The following is a 19,113-nucleotide window of genomic DNA, read 5'->3' as shown; positions in this document are numbered from 1 at the left end:
AAATCACATGATGCATGTGTCAAGTCTCTTTGGTTAACTTCAATTTGGAACGGTTCTTTAATCTTTCTTTGACTGTCATGTCCTTGCCACTTTCAAAGATTACAGGCCAGTTATTTTGTAGAGTGTCTCTTCATTTAGGTTCATCTGCTGTTTCTTCAGATTAGATTCAGGTTATGCATCCTTGGAAGGAATAACACAGAAGTGATGCTGTGTTCCTTTCAGTGCATTATACCACGTGGTGCAAAATTTCAATTCTTCCCATTACTGATGATGTTAACTTTGGTTGCTTTATTAAGATGATGTCCCCCAGGCTTCTCCAGTCTCAAGTTACTTTTCTCTTTGTAATTAATAAGTATTTTCTGTGAAAAAATTTGAAACTAATTATCCTATTCCTCAAACTTCTAATTTATTTATTTATTGTTTTATAGCTGTAAGGATTCATTGTTTCTTTCCTATTTTATTCAATGAATTATAATCTTTTACTATCATTATTTATTTTGATACTCAAATTGTTCCCAGTTTGGCCATTGGAAGCCTCTTCAAGCTGGTGTTTGTGTGCTTTTGATATATTCCTATCGTTCTTTGAGAACTTACTTGCCTCTGCCAAAAAAAGATGTCATAGGCTCATCTCATACTTTCCTTGCCCTAGCCTTGGACTCAGACATTTCTCTAAGAAGCCCCAGTTCCTTTAATTGGAGAATGGTATTTAGAAACCAAGAGCTGAGCAATCGGTGTGCTTATTGCTATTGTGGTGTTGCTGCTCCCAAGACTTCTCAATCGACAGAGCTAAGGAATGTATGTATGTATATACACACACACGTAATTCTATATTTATCTCTATATCTAGCTATATATATTATAAACTATACTTCCAATTCCCATCCAACATCACAGAGTTCATTCTAATTTTCTTCTTTTCTATATTTGTAATTCCATTTTCTGATGGTGAGAAACCTGGCTCCCGCTATCTATAACATATTTAATTACTTGATCAACACTCATGTGTAAAACCAATCTACCATCTCCATGCCCATCCCCTCACCTGAAAAGATGCCCTCCACACTGTACTTTAGCTCTAACTTTCCATACCGGGCTTAGAAGAGGACCCTAAGCTAGTGGCATGGAGACTGATAAAACTACTTAGCTGCAAACACATGCTACTTTTTGTGGTAAAAGAAGGATGACTCAGAGGGCAAAATGCAGACCCTAGAGGGTGAAGAGCTATACAGAATTTATTCCCATGCCTTGAAACCTAATCAAGAAAATCTAACATTTGCCTGGCTGAATGTTAGAACTGTGATGGATCAGGGATTCTTTTTTACCTCTCTTCTACCCAATTTTGAACCAGATGTCTACAGCTATGTCTGTCCCACCATTGTATGTTGGGTGCATTGGGGGTGGATAACTTGTCTTTTCAGTTTCACACTACTTAATGGAGAGAAATTGTGCCCCAGGAGCTGTATTTAATAGATTACACCCAGGATCTTCATCAGCACCTAATTTAGATGATGAGATTTTGGACTTTGAATTGATGAGGGGATGAGATTTAGATTTAGAGGATGAAATTTTGCTGATGATGTAATGGGAGGATCATGGAATGGTGTATTAGTCAACTAGGGCTGCCATAACAAAGTACAACAGACTGGGTGGCTTAAACAACAGAAATTTATTTTCTTACAATTCTAGAGGCTGGAAGTCCACGATCATGGTTCAGCAGGGTTGGTTTCTTCTGAGGGCCTCTCTCCTTGGCTTGTGGGTGGCTATCTTCTCTCTGTGTCTTCACGTGGTCTTCCCTCTGTACATGTCTGTGTCCAAATTTCCTCTTCTTATAATGGCACCAGTCATACTGGATTTGGGCCCACCCTAATGATCTCTTTTTGATTTAATTGCCTCTTTAAAGATCCTATCTTCAAATACAGTCACATTCTGAGGTACTAGGTGTTAGGACTTTAACATATGAATTTTGAGGGGACACAATTCAGCCCATAACAGATGGGGTGAATGGATTTTGCATGTGGGAGGGATGTGAATCATTGGGGATTAAGGGGTTCACTGTGGTAGGCAGAATTCTGGGATGGTTCCCAGGATTCCTGCCCCCTAGTATATATACCCTGTATAATCCCCTCTCATTGAGTGTGAGTGGGACCTGTGAATATGATGAGTTAGTCATTCCTGTGATTACATTACATTTTATAAGACTCCATCTTTGCAGACTGGAGAGAGAGAGAGTGAGCTTCTCCTGTTGGCCTTGAAGAGGTAAGTGGCCAGGTTGTGAGAGGGCCACACGGCAGGGAATTGTGGGGCCCTCTAGGAGCTGAGAGCAGCACCCCCTGACAGCCAGCAAGAAAGCAGGGACCTCAGTCCTACAACTACAAGGAACTGAACTCTGCCAATGACCACATGACCTTGGAAGAGAACCCAGAGCTTCAGAATAACATGCAGCCCCACTGGTACTTTGTAGACTTGTGAGACCTTGAGCAGAAAACCAAGCTAAGCCATGCCTGAACTCCTGACCCACAGGAGCTGGGGGATAATAAGTGTATGTTTTTTAAGCTAAGTTTGTGGTAATTTGTTACACAGCAATAGAAAATGAATATATCATCCAAAGTTTCTATTCTTTGTCTGCTCTGGGCTACCATTCGTTGTACTTGCTACACCTCCCAAGATCTAACCAACTTTGGACTTTTTACCAACCAAGAAACAAGCATACAAACAAACAAACAAATAGTTTTTGCAATAAGAATTGGGATCCATTAAGCTCACTTTTGCTTCTTGGGAATCTTCAGGGTTGGGTTTCATGGAAAAAGCCAGCAGCTGGCGCCAATTTGTCAACTTGTCTCCATGATTCCCAGATTTGCATTTGAAGATCACTCTTGATTCTTTGTGGTGAATGAATTGGCAAGACCAGCTGCAGGGAGACCAGTTAGGAGGCTGCTGTAGAAGTTCAGGTGAGAGATGATAGTGACTTAACTAGATGATGGCAAGGAATCTGGGGAGAAAGGGATGGATTTGAGGAAAGTCAAGCAAAGTCACTCTCGATCTCAGTGCCCAGAGATAATCAGTGCTAATATTAATATTAACCATGTTAAATTTTGGTGTATTTTCTTTCTGTCTTCCTTTTCTACATACATATATACGTAATACTATGTTTTTACAGTGTTGGGATGACATTGTGTTTATAATTTTGTATATTGACCACTACCCTTATCTTGTTGTGACCAATAACTAAAGTATTAAATATTATTTTAAAACATTCTTTTTAGTAAGTGATTGCCTTTTTCACGGCCCATGGAACCATACTAAAACATATCAATGGAAAATACCTAGAAGAATTTAGAAGAAAAAAAATGGAGTGAATGATGCTGAGAGCTAGGGGGAGTATACACCTGTAGATTGCCACTGATGCTCCTGTGAGAGAGGGTAGAAGTAGATGCCATCTATGCCATCCTTATGGCTGTGAGGTGCGGTTTGGGAGCAGGACCTGGTTCAATGGTCAGCCCCTGACAACAGTACACCCCACCCCCCTGCATCGGCCATAGCTCACTGTCCCCAGCTACCACGTGCTGGTTATAACCTATAGCATCTCATACCAGTCAAGTTTGTCATATTGTAACTACTTACTGATTGCTTAAAGTGATCTGGAGTGGATAAGGGTAAATTTTCAAATGGCCTTTTAGAAGCGAAGCAAGAACAAGTTGGGTATTAGAAGAGTAGCTGGCTGTTAAATTTTTTTTTTTTTTTTTAAACAAGTCCATTAAAACAACAGATCAGCTATTCCTTGAGAGCCTACATGCTCCACTCAGGCCACAAAAACTTCCCTGCAATCCTCTTCTCAGAACTTGGTGTCTGCTTCCCAGAAGTCCTTACAGAGATTACATAACACACACACACCCCCTTCCTGCCCCTCCCTCTGTCCCCTCTCCCACGAGTGCAGGGCAGGGCAAGTAGAGCAAGTGATTAAGTTAGTAGAGACTTACCTTTGGTCTCCTCTAACAATTCTCTCCTCCCACTTTGCATTCCCTAAACCATATTTCCACCTTTCACCTTCCCCTACCAGGGACAAAGCAGGGTCTCTTTCCCACACACACTTGTAAAGTTGTCAAATAATTTAAGCCAAGGTGTTTGCTGACAACAAAGGTGCTGTGGCTGATAAGGAAAGTGTTAGCTGATAGGCTTAACATCCCAGAAATATTTGTATTTTTGTAGAGGCCTTCTGAGGAGAGAGAAGCTGTCTTTGGGCTTCAGAAAAAGAAGTAACCTGATGGGATGGCTTTGGAGGACTGAAATTTGGGGGCAGAGTTCCCTGGCATAGTCTCAGACCATGCTAGTCTTTGTAGAAGTGTTCCCTACCCATCTGTAGCACTCCCTTCCCCTTCCCCTTCAGATTCATTTCTATTGCTACCAGAGGGGTGGACAGAGCGCCTACAGGCCCAATTAGCTAGACTCTGGCCCTGCCCTCTCATCCTGCTTTCCTCCTGGTCTCTCTGGGAGCTGTGGGAAGAATGGCAAGGGTGGGAGGTGGGGGAGTGCTTGGTTCACCCAGAATTGGGAGACATAGTGTTAGATTATTTCCTCTTTTTGCTGCATAGGTATATGAGAAACAATTTTCTATAGACTATGATTTGAAATGAGCTACTTAAACAGTTGAACTGTCAAACACCACTTCTTATTGCAAAGTTGAATATCAATCTCCAAACTGGCAAATAATTACATACGATTCAGTATCAGAAAATAAAAATTGATGTTGTAACTTTTCTGTGTTTTGTTGATATAGGTTCTAAATATCCTTTTGTGGGAAGAACTTATGTTTATTCTGAGATTTTTTTCCTACATTTTAAAACATCTTTCTTTCCAGTGTTTGGTATTTTTCCTATGTTTGGTATTATTGTTTCTGATCCTTTTTTTATATTATTATTTCTATGTTTGGAATTACTATTATCTATGTATGGTATTACTATTTCTCATGTTTTTATAATAACATATCTTTTAAACATTTTTTTGGTATTAAAACATCCTTGGTATTAAAACATGGTAAATGACAATGACATGAGACAGACTGGCTAGGTTCACTCTGTGCCCCGGACCCTAAGACCATGCCTGGAACCTAACAGACACCAATGAATATTTGAATAAATGCATATGAATTATATATCTTAGAAATTATATTCTTATCTGTCACAAAATTGGCAACTCTACATCAGTTCCTATACTTTAAAAAGTTACTGATTCGTGTAATCCATGGGTTTAGCACACAGAATTGGGAGTCAAACCAACCTGGGTTCCAATTTGACTTGATCTTGGGCAAGTTGCTCAATCTCTACAGGCCTCATCTATGAAAAGGGAATAATTTTAGTAGTTACTTCACAGGGTCATTTGAGGATTGCAGGAGGTGGCATGCAGGTACTGGGTAGGGTGGATAGCTTCAGCCCGGGATTATTAGACTCCATGCAGGGATGGGACTGGGTGCTCTTCATCCACGGCCGTGAGGTGTGGCTTTGCATCTCTGTTTATGCTTGGCTAGCCCTTTGGAAGAAGCCTATCCCCGCCCCTAGGAATTCGGCCCCTACTATCTGAATACTGTAGCAGTGTCTTGATGGTAGAACCACCTGACACTACACTTTCCTCAGGTGGAGACAGCGAGAGTAAAATGAGTGAATTATGACTTTCTTTCTTAAAAGTTTAAAATTTACTTTAGTTTTTCAATAGGAAATATATTTTTATTATTCAAAAAACTAAGATGAAATTTTATTACATACATAATTACGTTTTTTTCACTCAAAATAATTCTGGGAAATATTATTGCTATTTTACAGTTATGGAAACAGAGCTCGGAGCTTGTTCAGGCCTCCAGTTGGTAGGTAGAAGAGATAAGGTTGGAGCCCAGGTCTGTTTGACTCCTTAGAACTGTACTGTAACTACACTGTGCAGCTACATGGTGGGGAGAATATATCTGTCTATTCTGGTGGAAAATTTAGAGCTAGGACTTTATTACCTCTGTGAAATGAAAGTAAAATAAATCATTCATCTTATTAATTAAATCCTTTTCCACTCTGAGTGCTAGAGAACAAACTCTGCCACTTACTAGCTGTGTGACTTTGAATAAATACACACCCTCTCTGAACTTCAGCTTTCCCATCTGTAAAGTGGGAACCGTAACTCCTGCCTCTCTCTCTAGGTTGTTGCATGTGGAGGTGCCTTGTAAAGTGCTATACACCCCTGAGGCAGCCTTGTTGTTAGTGGGCCCCCACGATTTCCTACCGGCTTCCTTTCTTTCGTGGATCTGTTTTATTGATTAAAGAGTCCTCTTTAATTGTAAGGCTCTTCCTTGTATATTTTTAATTACTTGGTTTCCACTTTACCCCTAAACATCCACTTTCTTCAACTTTCCCTTTCTTTTCCTGCCTTACGCTGACTTTCCATTAGACTCTGCTGATTAGTCAGGGAGCAGAAGTTTTTCTTTTCTTTTTTTTTTTTTTTAAGGTTTTATTTTTATTTCTTATTTATTTATTTATTTATTTTAAATTTTTTATTTATTGCAGTAACATTGTATAAATTTCAGGTGTACATCATTATACTTCTATTTCTGCATAGATTACATCATGTTCACCACCCAAATACTAATTGCAACCCATCACCACACACATGTGCCAAATTATCCCTTTCGCCCTCCCCCCTCCCCCCTTCCCCTCTGGGAACCACCAATCCAATCTCTGTCTCTATGTGTTTGTTTATTGTTGTTATTGTCTACTACTTAATGAGGGAAATCATACGGTATTTGACCTTCTCCTTCTGACTTATTTCGCTTTGCATAATACCCGAAATGTCCATCCATGTTGTCACAAATGGCTGGATTTCATCGTTTCTTATGGCTGAGTAGTATTCCATTGTGTATATATACCACATCTTCTTTATCCATTCAGCCGTTGATGGGCACTTAGGTTGCTTCCAAGTCTTGGCTATTGTGAACAATGCTGCAATGAACACAGGGGTGCATGTATCTTTATGCAATTTCAAGTTCTTTGGATAAATACCCAGCAGTGGAATAGCTGGATCATATGGTAGTTCTATCCTTGATTTTTTGAGGAATCTCCGTACTGTTTTTCATAGTGGCTGCACCAGTTTGCACTCCCACCAGCAGTGTATGAGAGTTCCCTTCTCTCCACATCCTCTCCAACATATGTTGTTTCCTGTCTTGTTAATTATAGCCATTCTGACGGGCATGAGGTGGTATCTCATTGTAGTTTTGATTTGCATTTCCCTGATAGTTAATGATTTTGAACATCTTTTCATGTGTCTGTTGGCCATCTGTATATCTTCTTTGGAGAAATGTCTGTTCAGGTCTTTTGCCCATTTTTTAATTGGGTTGCTAGTTTTTTTGGTGTTGAGATGCATGAGTTCTTTATATATTTTGGAGATTAAGCCCTTATCAGATGTATGGTTTGCAAATATCTTCTCCCAATTGTTAGGTTGTCTTTTCGTTTTGTTGATGGTTTCCTTTGCTTTGCAGAAGCTTTTTAGTTTGATGTAGTCCCATTTGTTTATTTTTTCTATTGTTTCTTTTGCCCGGTCAGACATGGTGCTTGAAAATATGTTGCTAAGACCGATGTCGAAGAGCATACTGCCCATGTTTTCTTCTAGAAGTTTCACAGTTTCAGGTCTTACATTCAACTCTTGAATGCATTTGGAGTTAATTTTTGTGTATGGTGTAAGGTAAGGGTCTACTTTCATTTTTTTGCATGTGGCTATCCAGTTTTCCCAGCACCGTTTGTTGAAGAGACTTTCATTTCTCCATTGTATGTTCTTGGCTCCTTTGTCAAAGATTAGCTGTCCATAGATGAGTGGGTTTATTTCCGGGCTTTTGATTCTATTCCATTGTTCTGTGTGTCTGTTTTTGTGCCAGTACCATGCTGCTTTGGTTACTATAGCTTTGTAGTATATTTTGAAATCAGGGAGTGTGATACCTCCAGCTTTGTTCTTTTTTCTCAGGATTCCTTAGCTATTCACGCTCTTTTGTTGTTCCATGTAAATTTTAGGATTCTTTGTTCTATTTCTGTGAAAAATGTTGTTGGAACTTTGATAGGGATTGCATTGAATCTATAGATTGGTTTAGGAAGTATGGACATCTTAACTATGTTAATTCTTCCAATCCAAGAGCACGGAATATCTTTCCATTTCTTTGTGTCTTCTTCACTTTCTTTCAGCAATGTTTTATAGTTTTCGGTGTACAGATCTTTCACCTCTTTGGTTAAGTTTACTCCTAGGTATTTTATTCTTTTTGTTGCAATTGTAAATGGGATGGTATTCTTAATTTCTCTTTCTGCTACTTCATTGTTAGTGTATAGAAATGCAACTGATTTTTGTATGTTGATTTTGTATCCTGCAACTTTACCATATTCGTTTATTACTTCTAAAAGTTTTCTCGTGGATTCTTTAGGGTTTTCTATATATAAAATCATGTCATCTGCAAATAGTGACAGTTTCACTTCTTCCTTTCCAATTGGGATCCCTTTTATTTCTTTCTCTTGCCTGATTGTTCTGGCTAGGACTTCCAGTACTATGTTAAATAGGAGTGGTGACAGTGGGCATCCTTGTCTGGTTCCTGTTCTTAGAGGGATAGCTTTCAGTTTTTCACCATTGAGGATGATATTAGCTGTGGGTTTGTCATATATGGTCTTTATCATGTTGAGGTACTTTCCTTCTATACCCATTTTATTCAGAGGTTTTATCATAAATGGATGCTGTACCTTGTCAAATGCTCTCTCTGCATCTATTGAGATGATCATGTGATTTTTATTCTTCATTTTATTAATGTGGTGTATGACGTTGATTGATTTGCGAATGTTAAGCCATCCCTGCATACCTGGAATAAATCCCACTTGATCATGGTGTATAATCTTTTTAACGTATTGTTGTATGCGATTTGCTAGTATTTTGTTGAGGATTTTTGCATCGATGGTCATCAGTGATATTGGCCTGTAATTTTCTTTTTTTGTGTTGTTCTTGTCTGGTTTTGGTATCAGGGTAATGTCAGCTTCGTAGAATGAGTTAGGGAGCTTCCCCCCCCCTCAATTTTTTGGAAGAGTTTGAGAAGGATAGGTATTAAGTCTTCTTTGAATGTTTGGTAGAATTCACCAGGGAAGCCACCTGGTCCTGGACTTTTATTTTTGGGGAAGTTTGTGATGACTGTTTCGATCTCCTTACTGGTGATTGGTCTATTCAAATTCTCTATTTCTTCTTGATCCAGTTTTGGAAGGTTGTATGATTCTAAGAATTTATCCATTTCTTCCAGATCGTCGAATTGGTTGGCATATAGCTTTTCATAGTATTCTCTTATAATCTTTTGTATTTCTGAGGTGTCTGTTGTAATTTCTCCTCTTTCATTTCTGATTTTACTTATTTGTGCCTTCTCTCTTTTTTTCTTGCTGAGTCTAGCTAAAGGTTTGTCAATTTTGTTGATCTTTTCAAAGAAAAGATCAACCAGCTCTTGGTTTTATTAATTTTTTCTATTGTTTTTTTGGTCTCTATTTCATTTATTTCTGCTATGATTTTTATTATTTCCCTTCTTCTACTGATTTTGGGCTTTGTTTGTTCTTCTTTTTCCAGTTCCTTTAGGTGCATTGTTAGATTGTTTATTTGAGATTTTTCTTGTTTGTTGAGATAGGCCTGTATTGCTATAAACTTCCCTCTTAGAACTGCTTTTGCTGTATCCCATAAATTCTGGCATGTCGTATTTTCATTTTCATTTGTCTCCAGGTATTTTTTGATTTCTTTTTTGATTTCTTCATTGACCCAGTCATTGTTCAGTAGCATTCTGTTTAATCTCCACGTATTTGTGGCTTCTCTGATTTTCTTCCTATAGTTGATTTCCAGTTTCATACCGTTGTGGTCAGAAAAGATGCTTGGTATTATTTCAATCTTCTTAAATTTATGGAGACTTGTTTTGCGGCCCAATATGTGATCAATCCTGGAGAATGTTCCATGTGCATTTGAAAAGAATGTGTATTCTTCGGTTTTTGGATGGAATGCTCTGTATATATCTACTAGGTCCATCTGTTCTAGTGTGTCGTTTAAGGCCAATGTTTCCTTATTGATCTTCTGTTTGGATGATCTATCCGTTGGTGTAAGTGGAGTGTTAAAGTCCCCTACTATTATTGTGTTACTGTCTATTTCTGTTTTTATGTCTGTTAATAATTGCTTTATATATTTAGGTGCACCTACATTGGGTGCGTAGATATTTACGAGTGTTATATCCTCTTGTTGGATTGTTCCCTTGATCATTATGTAATGCCCTTCTTTGTCTCTTTTTACAGTTTTTGTTTTAAAGTCTATTTTGTCTGATATGAGTACTGCTACCCCAGCTTTCTTTTCATTGCCATTTGCGTGGAGTATCTTTTTCCATCCCTTCACTTTCAGTTTGTGAGTGTCTTTAGGTCTGAAGTGTGTCTCTTATATGCAACATATATGAGTTTTGTTTTTTTATCCAGTCAGCCACCCTATGCCTTTTAATTGAAGCATTTAGTCCATTGATGTTTAAAGTAGCTATTGATAAGTAGGTACTTACTGCCATTTTTTAACTTTTTTTTTTTCTCCGTGTTTTAGTAGTCCTTCTCTGTTCCTTTCTTCTTCTATACAGAATTGATGGTCACTTTAGTTTGACCTCTGTCTGAAAGCTCTACTCTTTAACTCCCCTCCTCCCTCCTTTTATGTTTTTGATATCATATCTCACCTCTTTTTTGTGCATTTGTATCCATTATGTTCTTATCATGGAAATAGATAATTTTTCCTATTTGTGGTCTTCTCTTTTTCCCTTAAATCAGTCCCTTTAACATTTCTTGTAGCACTGGTTTCTTGGTGACAAACTCCTTTAATTTTCGCTTGTCTGGGAAATTTTTGATCTCTCCTTCCATTTTGAATGATAACCTTGCTGGGTAGAGTATTCTTGGCTGTAAGTTTTTTCCTTTTAGCACTTTAAATATATCGTGCCATTCTCTTCTAGCCTGTAAGGTTTCTGCTGAGAAGTCAGCTGATAGCCTTATGGGGTTTCCTTTGTATGTAACTTGACATTCTCTTGCGGCTTTTAGGATTCTCTCTTTATCTTTAATTCCGGTCATTTTGATTATGATGTGTCTTGGTGTGGGCCTCTTTGGGTTTATCTTGTTTGGGGCTCTCTGTGTTTCCTGCACCTGGATGTCTGTTTCCTTCCTTAGGTTAGGGAAGTTTTCATCTATTATTTCTTGAAATAGATTCTGTGCCCCTTTGTCTCACTCTTCTCCTTCCGGGACACCTATAACACGGATGTTAGTGCGCTTGATGTTGTCCCAGAAGTCCCTTAGACTGTCTTCACTCTTTTTAATTCTTTTCTCTTTTACTTGTTCGGCTTGGGTAATTTCTTCTAGTCTTTCGTCCAGCTCACAGATCCGTTCTTCTGTATCCTCTACTCTGCTTTTGAGTCCCTCTAATGAATTTTTCATTTCCAGTATTGTCGTCTTCATTTCTGATTGGTTCTTTTTTATATCTTCCATTTCTTTGTTGACATTCTCACTGAGTTCATCTATTCTTCTCCCCAGATCAGTGAGCATCCTTAACACTCTTTGTTTGAACTCTCTGTTAGGTAGGTTGCTCATTTCTGTTTTGCTTAGTTCCTTTTCTGGGGTTTTGTCCTGTTCCCTTACTTGGAATGTATTCCTTTGCCTCCTCATTTTGTCTCTTTCCCTGTGCTTGTGTCTACATATTAGGTAGGTCAGCTACGTCTCCTGCTCTTGGCTAGGTGACCTTATGTAAATGATGGCTTAGGAGGCCTGCAGTGTGCTTCCCTCAGTTCTCAATGTTCCAGGGGTGACCCCTATGTGGGCTACGTGTGTCCTTCTGTTGTGGCCTGTTTGCTCTCCCTGTAGGCACCCAGGGAGGCCGAGTTATGCTCCTGCCAGCTGTTGTAATGCTCAGCTGCTTGTAGTTGTTGTGGGCCCTTCAGTCTCTTTATCAGGTGTGGGGAGCCCCAGCACAGTTGGTTGCAAGTTCTAATACCACATTTGAGTTGCAGTATTTCTTTTAAGTGAGTAGGCCCCCAGCGTGGCAGGTTGTTAGGCTCAGGGCCTTACAATTGCTATAAGCCTCCAGCCTTTAGGTCTCTTGTCAGCTCTCTGAGGATTGCAGCTGGGTGGGACTGGCCTCAGGCACAGGAGCACCCAATTGTTTCAGGCTTTGGAAGGTGGGGCAAACCCCCTATGTGGGTCTTTGAGAAGCACAAGTCTTCTGCAGCTGATAAGCCCTGCCGCCCACAGGTCCACACATACAGTCAACACAGTCCTTCCCCGTGTGCGCGCCCCGACCTCCCCAAGCAGACCCAGTCTCTCCACGGTGGGAGCCCCACACACTCCTCCACCGCCCCACACTCTCCACCCGCTCCTTGTGCACGCCCTGCCCTGCTGAAGTCTGCTCAGTTGCCAGGCTGCAGAGAATCCAGTCACCAATCCATGCAGGCCCACAAGTTGCCCGAGGGCTTGTTGTTGGGTGGGGCCAATCTCTAGGGTGGGCTGCCTGCCCTGGCTGAGCTGGATTAAATCGGTGCTCTAGCGGGTGGGGCAGACCCTGGGCTAGCAGGCCTCAGGGAGAACTCCAATGGCGTCTGTGTCAGCACGCCCACACCAGGCCACAACAATGGCCGCCGCCAATTTCCCAGTCCCTGGAGAGGTCTCACCCCTCACCAAGATGCACTCAGGGCCTATTAGGTGAGTCTCTTTTCACCACAGTACTGTGCACCTTTCTGTCTGGTGATTTTAGGTTGCTTTCTGAAACGGGTGAGTTTGCGCGTGGGCCCTTTAAGAGCCAGTTTTAATTTCTTTGTGAACTAGCTTTTCTGGGGGTACTCCCCAATGTTTTAGTAGCAGGCAAAGTCAGATATTATGCCACTCGTCTCGATTGTGCTGGGTCCACAAAATGCCCCCAGCGGGGGCGCTCCCCGGCTCAGGGCCCCACGCCTCCAGGGAGGGCTGCGTACCTGTGGGCTACTCCCGGGCAGCCGTGAAGCTGGCGGCTTGTGAAGGTGGCGTTTTTCCTCTCCAGAAGGGAGTTTCTGCCTCTTCTACCTCGGGGTTGTCCGTTGTTGCAGGAGTTCCTCTTATCCAGTTTTCAGTTCTGTCTCAGGGGTAATTTTTCCATGAGTAGTTGTTAATTGGCTGTGTCCACAGGAGGAGGTGAGTTCAGGGTCTGCCTACGCCGCCATCTTAACTTTAATCTCAGGGAGCAGAAGTTTTTCAAGTGCCTAGTATTTTGGTCCATTTCTTACTCTACCCCCTGCCAACCCCAACCCTGGGCTTATAGTCAGTTGTGCTTAAGTCGTCTCCAGGCTTCTAATGCATTACTGCACTTTAAAATTCTGCATTCTAGTGTCTTCCTTCATAATACTCCTTGTTTTGTTATAATCCTTTTTTTCCAGGCAGGACAGCTGACTGTACCACACTAATGGTGGGGAACAGGGCCTCATGACCTTGGAAGGTGGTGTGCTGGAAGAGGTGGTGTCAATAGTGTCAGAAATGTCTCAATATTAGGTGAGCTTCAGTCCTGCTTCTAAATGGGTTTCAGTGTTCTAAATCTGCATTTGGAATCGAAAACATGGAAACATGCTCTCCTCAAAATGATCATCCTTATTCTAAGTGTTAAAGAAGTTCCCGAGCCACCTCTCTCTCTTCATCAGGGAGTGAGTATGGGCCAGGTCCTAGGTTAGGCATTGTGGGGATGTCAAGAAGAATGAGACACAGTCCCTGACCAGTAGGGCTACTGGGAACAATAGACTGAAAGACAACAGAGATATGAGTAACAGATAAGGAGGGGGATTAATCCTCACTGGGGCTTCTTCCCACCCCCCAACAGATTTCAGTGTCAACCTGCATGTTTCCAGCCTGCACCAATGCCAGGCTTCTGGAGACCTCGTGAAAATAAAAATGAATTCCTCCTTTTTCTCCTCAAAAAAATAAGAAAGTCAATCTGAAAATAACACTTCAAAGGGTTCACATGTAACTGACAATATCTACTGAGAACAATCCTACATTAAGGACAACCTCTAGAGTGAGCCTGATATCCTGGAGCCCCTATCATAGTCGTAAGTTCACCCCAGAGAGACCCTTTGCAGGCATAGGCCTTATGTTTGCTTGCCTCTGTTGTGGTCAGCTCAGGAACCATGCCCGTCTCACACTCCTGCACCCTGTCCCCAGGGTGCCCCGGGGAGTCAAGCTGGACGAGGAAAGCAGTTGCTGCATGAATCCCTGCAGAGGGAAGAGAGCAAGACTTCTCATTTCATTTCCCTTAAGCTCTGGCCCAAGCCCTGCCCTTACGGTACTATCTCCACCAGCCAGCACTGGGTTGGCCCTGGATTAAGCCAGAAGCCTCTCTCTACAGAGGCCATGTGGTGTGAGGGACACATCTTCTATTTCCTGAGAAGGTCAAGGTCACTATATTAGTTTGCCAAGGCTGCCATAACAACATACCACAAACTGGGTGGCTTACACAACAAAAATTTATTTTCTCATTGTTTTGGAGGCTAGAAGTCTAAGATTAAGATATTGGCAGGATTGGTTCCTTCTGAGGGTGTGAGGGAGAATCTGTTCCATTCCTCTCTCCTAGCTTCTGGTGGTTTTCTGGCTATATTTGGCTTTATATTCCTTGGCTTGTAGACATATCATCCCAATCTCTGCCTTCATCTTTGCATGGCGTTCTCTCTGTGTCTGTCTCTGTGTCCAAATTTCCCCTCTTTATAAGGGCACAGTCATATTGGATTAGGGCCCACCCCTCTGACCTCATTTTAACTTGATCATCTACAAAGATTCTATTTCCAAATACAGTCATATTCATAGGTACTGGGGGTTAAGACCTCAACACCTTTTGAGGGGAACACACTTCAACCCAAAACAGCCACCTACCTCAGATTGCTTAGCTTCTCCTCAAAATTCCTTGGTATTTCCACCTTCTTGATCCTCCTTGGTTCTAGAGGACTCTCTCTTTCTTGCCCAGGCTAGCTCCTTCCCTCCTGATTCCATCCTGTCCAACGTCCTCCTGAGCCCTACTGTGCAGTTAGCCTGTCCTAGGCTCCTTTTCAGGATCTCCCAGACTTACAAATTTGTTCAGGTTTTATATCTGCTTCCCTTGGTCCTGCCATTGCTGTGTTCTGTTCCTTTGTTTTTTCCTTTCACAACCTACTGTGTCCACTCCCCCATCACTCACTTTTCTCCCCCAAAGCTTGCTCTGTCAAAACAGCCCTTGCAGATGCAGCAGAGCCCGGTGGCTAAGAGTGCAGGCTTTGGAGTTACCTGGGTGCAGACCCTTGTTCACTTTACTTAATTTCTCCAACCCTCAGTTTTGTTTGTCTGTAAATGTGGATGATGACAGCATCTACCATATGGGATGCTGTGAGGATTAAATGAGGTAGTGCCTGTATTACCTTAGCACAGCTCCTGGCACACAGTGAGGTCTCATCTATGTGTTAGCATTTCAATTTTTGGTGATTTCAATTACTCCCATTGCTATGAAGATGGTAATTATGTCTATATATTCACTGCAACTCATTCACTTTCCACCTTTCAACTACCTGCTAGACAGTTTATTTAGATACACTACTAACATTTCAATACATCCCAAAATTAAGCCCTCTACTCGCCCTCTGTCTCCCCTGCACACACACCCCTGAGCTTCTGTCTGATTTTTCTGTTTCTGCTAGTGGCACCATTACACTTCTATCAGCTCTGAACACAAACCTTGGAGTCACTACTTCCTTTCCTGTACTAACTATATCCAATCAATAGCTAAGTTCTGTAAGTTTTATCAACGAAATATTTAAAAATATATGTATCTATATGTATCACCGCCTTCCATTTCATTGCCCCAAGCCTAGTTCAGGCTATTACTTCCCCCTAGACTATTCCAGTAGCCTTCTAACTGGACCCCTGTCTCCAGTCCTTTGCCATCACGGTCACTTACACACACCACTGCCAGATTACTCTTCTTAAAATGCAACTTGATCATAGAACTCTTCTGCAGAAAATGGCTCCTAATTGCTTACCAAGTAAAGCCCAAACTCTGGCACTCAAATGCCTTTATAATATGGCTTTTCTTCCTTCTAGCCTCATCGTCTTGTAGCCCCCTAAGCTTTGAGTACACAGAATCAATAGTTTCAAAAATGCTCAGTGCTTTTCCACTTGTAGGTCTTGGTTTCAGATGTTTCCTTCTATTCAAAGTACTTTATCCCACCCTCTATCTTTCAACGCTCTTCTTGAATATGCTTTCCTTTTGGTAGGCTTCCCTGATCACTTGAACAAGGTGAGTTCTCCCTTTGCTGGTCCTCAATATCTTATTTAATATCTACCCCTCCTGTGGTCCTTAACACAACCTGTCCTATATTGCCCAGTAGGTAAGAGGACAGAGACACTCTTCTGTCTCATTTTCGTAGCTCCTGCAACTTCTAAAACTGTGCCTCCTGCACGTAGATACAGGTAATTGTTGAGATTCTTGACCTGACTTGAAGAGGACTCAACTTTCCATATCAAGTTTCTTTTTCAAAAGGCACTCAACAGGCTAAGAGGGACAAGGCAAGTGTGAATGACTGCTGCAGTGAAGTGTAAGTCAGACCTTTACCCCTCAGCCCACGAGAGCCTCCTTCCGCCTCCCCTCCGTCAATGTCTTTTCATGGCTTCCCATCACCTGTCATCCACGCTGGGGGAAATTCATGGGTTTTAGGGAAAGTGTGAACATAAGACTCTAAGATGTACCTCCTTCCTCTTTTCCCACGCTTTCTCTTCCTAATCCTGGCAGTCTTTCAACTTTTCCTTCTTTCTCAGATTCTTTCATTTCTCCCTTTCTTTTTCCTCTGCTTTTTCCTCTTTGCTTCACCCTCCTCATCCCCATCCAGTTGTATAAAAGATGCAGAGTCTGGGGTTGGGCTGGGGATGGGAAGCAGAGAGAATCAGACACATTCAGCTGGGGAAAGGCTAGCCCATTGGGCCAAGTCATGGATCCCTCAGGCTTCCTCCATCCTCAGCAGCACCAGGCTTCAGACTTGTCACCTCACTGCCTTCCTCACTAACCGGGAACTATTAGACAGGCAGCCACCTCTCTTTGTCCTATTGGTATGAGTTAATCCAGAACAGAGAGGCTTTCCAAGTGGTGGCTTTATTCACAGAGACCTATGGAATGCAAAGTACTTTCTTCTTCCATTTACAGAACAAACAGCTGAGAGTCAGGAATTCTTCTCCCCACAAAGCCCTGCTAGCCATCCCTTTCCTCCCCCTGGCTTCTCACCTCTAGATCCCTCTACTCCACAAGTGCACTATCATATATCTGTTGGCACCCCCAGGGAGGTACAATTTAATCTTCAACCTGTTTCTCTAAAGAGATTGCTTTTCTGGAGCACATTTTTAGGAGAGCATAAATGTTTTAGGTCTGATCATCTGGCATTCCTCGTCCTGCCCATGACCAGCCCCTCTCTTACTGTATCCCCTTGTCTCCATCAGCAGTCTCTTTGTAAACCTGTTTTGTTTTCTTGAGCTGCACCAGGAGCCCTTCTTTCCCTTGCTATCACGATTTCTTAAGCCCAGTTTACCCCAAATTACTCATGTGTTTAGAGACCACCGCACTGGGCATGAACATGGCTCACTTGGGCCTGTCCAGGTGCACAGCCAGCTCTTGTCTGTCACAGGGACAAGCCCACGCCCCACGCACTCTAAATACTCTCAAATAAACCAAGGCCTTTAGCTACTTGTGAAGTTGAATTCTGTTTCTGGTACAAGCATTTTCAGAGACTAACAGAACACTTTTTAGATTATTTTAAGCTCACATGAAACATATTGTAAATCTAAGGTACTCTTTGTATCCTCATCACTACTATTATTACTCAGATTAACCTGGTTTTAGCCTATTACGACAGAAAGGTGTTATTCCTCACTCAAGTGCACTAGAACTAATCATGGTTGGGTCCAAATTTCTTGTGAATGCAACAAATGTTTAGAGGTTTTGCTTTCTGAGGTGACCTCCGTACATGATGTCAGTAACTCCCAGGGCCTCTGTGGACAGCCAGCTAGTGCAATACCAATGTTTGAAAGTTGTTGGTCAACTACAACCACACACAACAGTATGGATGAATTTCACAAACAAAATGTTGAGAGAAAGAAGCCAGCCCTAAAAGATAAAATACGAGATGATTCCATGTGTTAAATTTCAAGAGCAGGGAAAACAAATTTATGATGCTAGATGTCAGGACAGTGGTTACCTCAGGGAGGTAGTGACTGACACAAGATGGGGGCACCTGGGTGCTGGTAATATTTCTTGAATGGGTATGTTGACTTTGTGAAATTTCATAGTGCTATATGTTTGTGCTTTGTGCACTTTTTTGTATGTTGTTATATTCCAATAAAAAGTTTTTTAAAAAAGTGGTTTCTTTTTTTTTTGTGAGGAAAATCAGCCCTGAGCTAACATCCATGCCAATCCTCCTCTTTTTGCTGAGGAAGACCGGCTGTGAGCTAACATCTATTGCCAATCCTCCTCCTTTTGTTTCCCCAAAGCCCCAGTAGATAGTTGTATGTCATAGTTGCACATCCTTCTAGTTGCTGTATGTGGGACGCAGCCTCAGCATGGCCGGAGAAATGGTGCGCGCCCGGGATCCGAACCTAGGCCTCTAGTAGCAGAGTGCACACACTTAACCGCTAAGCCACGGGGCCGGCCCCTAAAAAGTGGTTTCTTAAGGTTCTGGCTGATGTGCTTGGGAACAGTGTGAGGTAAGAGCATTATGTTACTACAGCACTATATTATTTACTTCAATGCCTCTTGAAGGTGGCAAGTTCCTCCCAACTCCCACAAATGGCTGTTGAAGGGGCAGACTCTCAGTAAAAGTACTTGGTAAAACTTAAGGAGTTCTAGGAATCATACTGGATATTTCCCATGCTCTTGGCTGCTCTACTTCTGAATCCTAAAATAAGAGGGGAGGGTGAGAAGAACAGCTATCCCATTAGGAAAGCCAAAGAGGGGAAGGTAGTCTTCTTCCCACTCTCTGGCACTCGGGAGTGGCTACGTGATCCAGGCTTGGCCCATGGGTGACTTGGCCTTGGTCTCTGAATCTTTGGGGCAGTTGCA

The sequence above is a fragment of the Diceros bicornis genome, chromosome 4 (assembly GCF_020826845.1).
Source record: "Diceros bicornis minor isolate mBicDic1 chromosome 4, mDicBic1.mat.cur, whole genome shotgun sequence".
NCBI lineage: Eukaryota > Metazoa > Chordata > Mammalia > Perissodactyla > Rhinocerotidae > Diceros > Diceros bicornis.
This window is presented reverse-complemented; position numbering follows the sequence as displayed.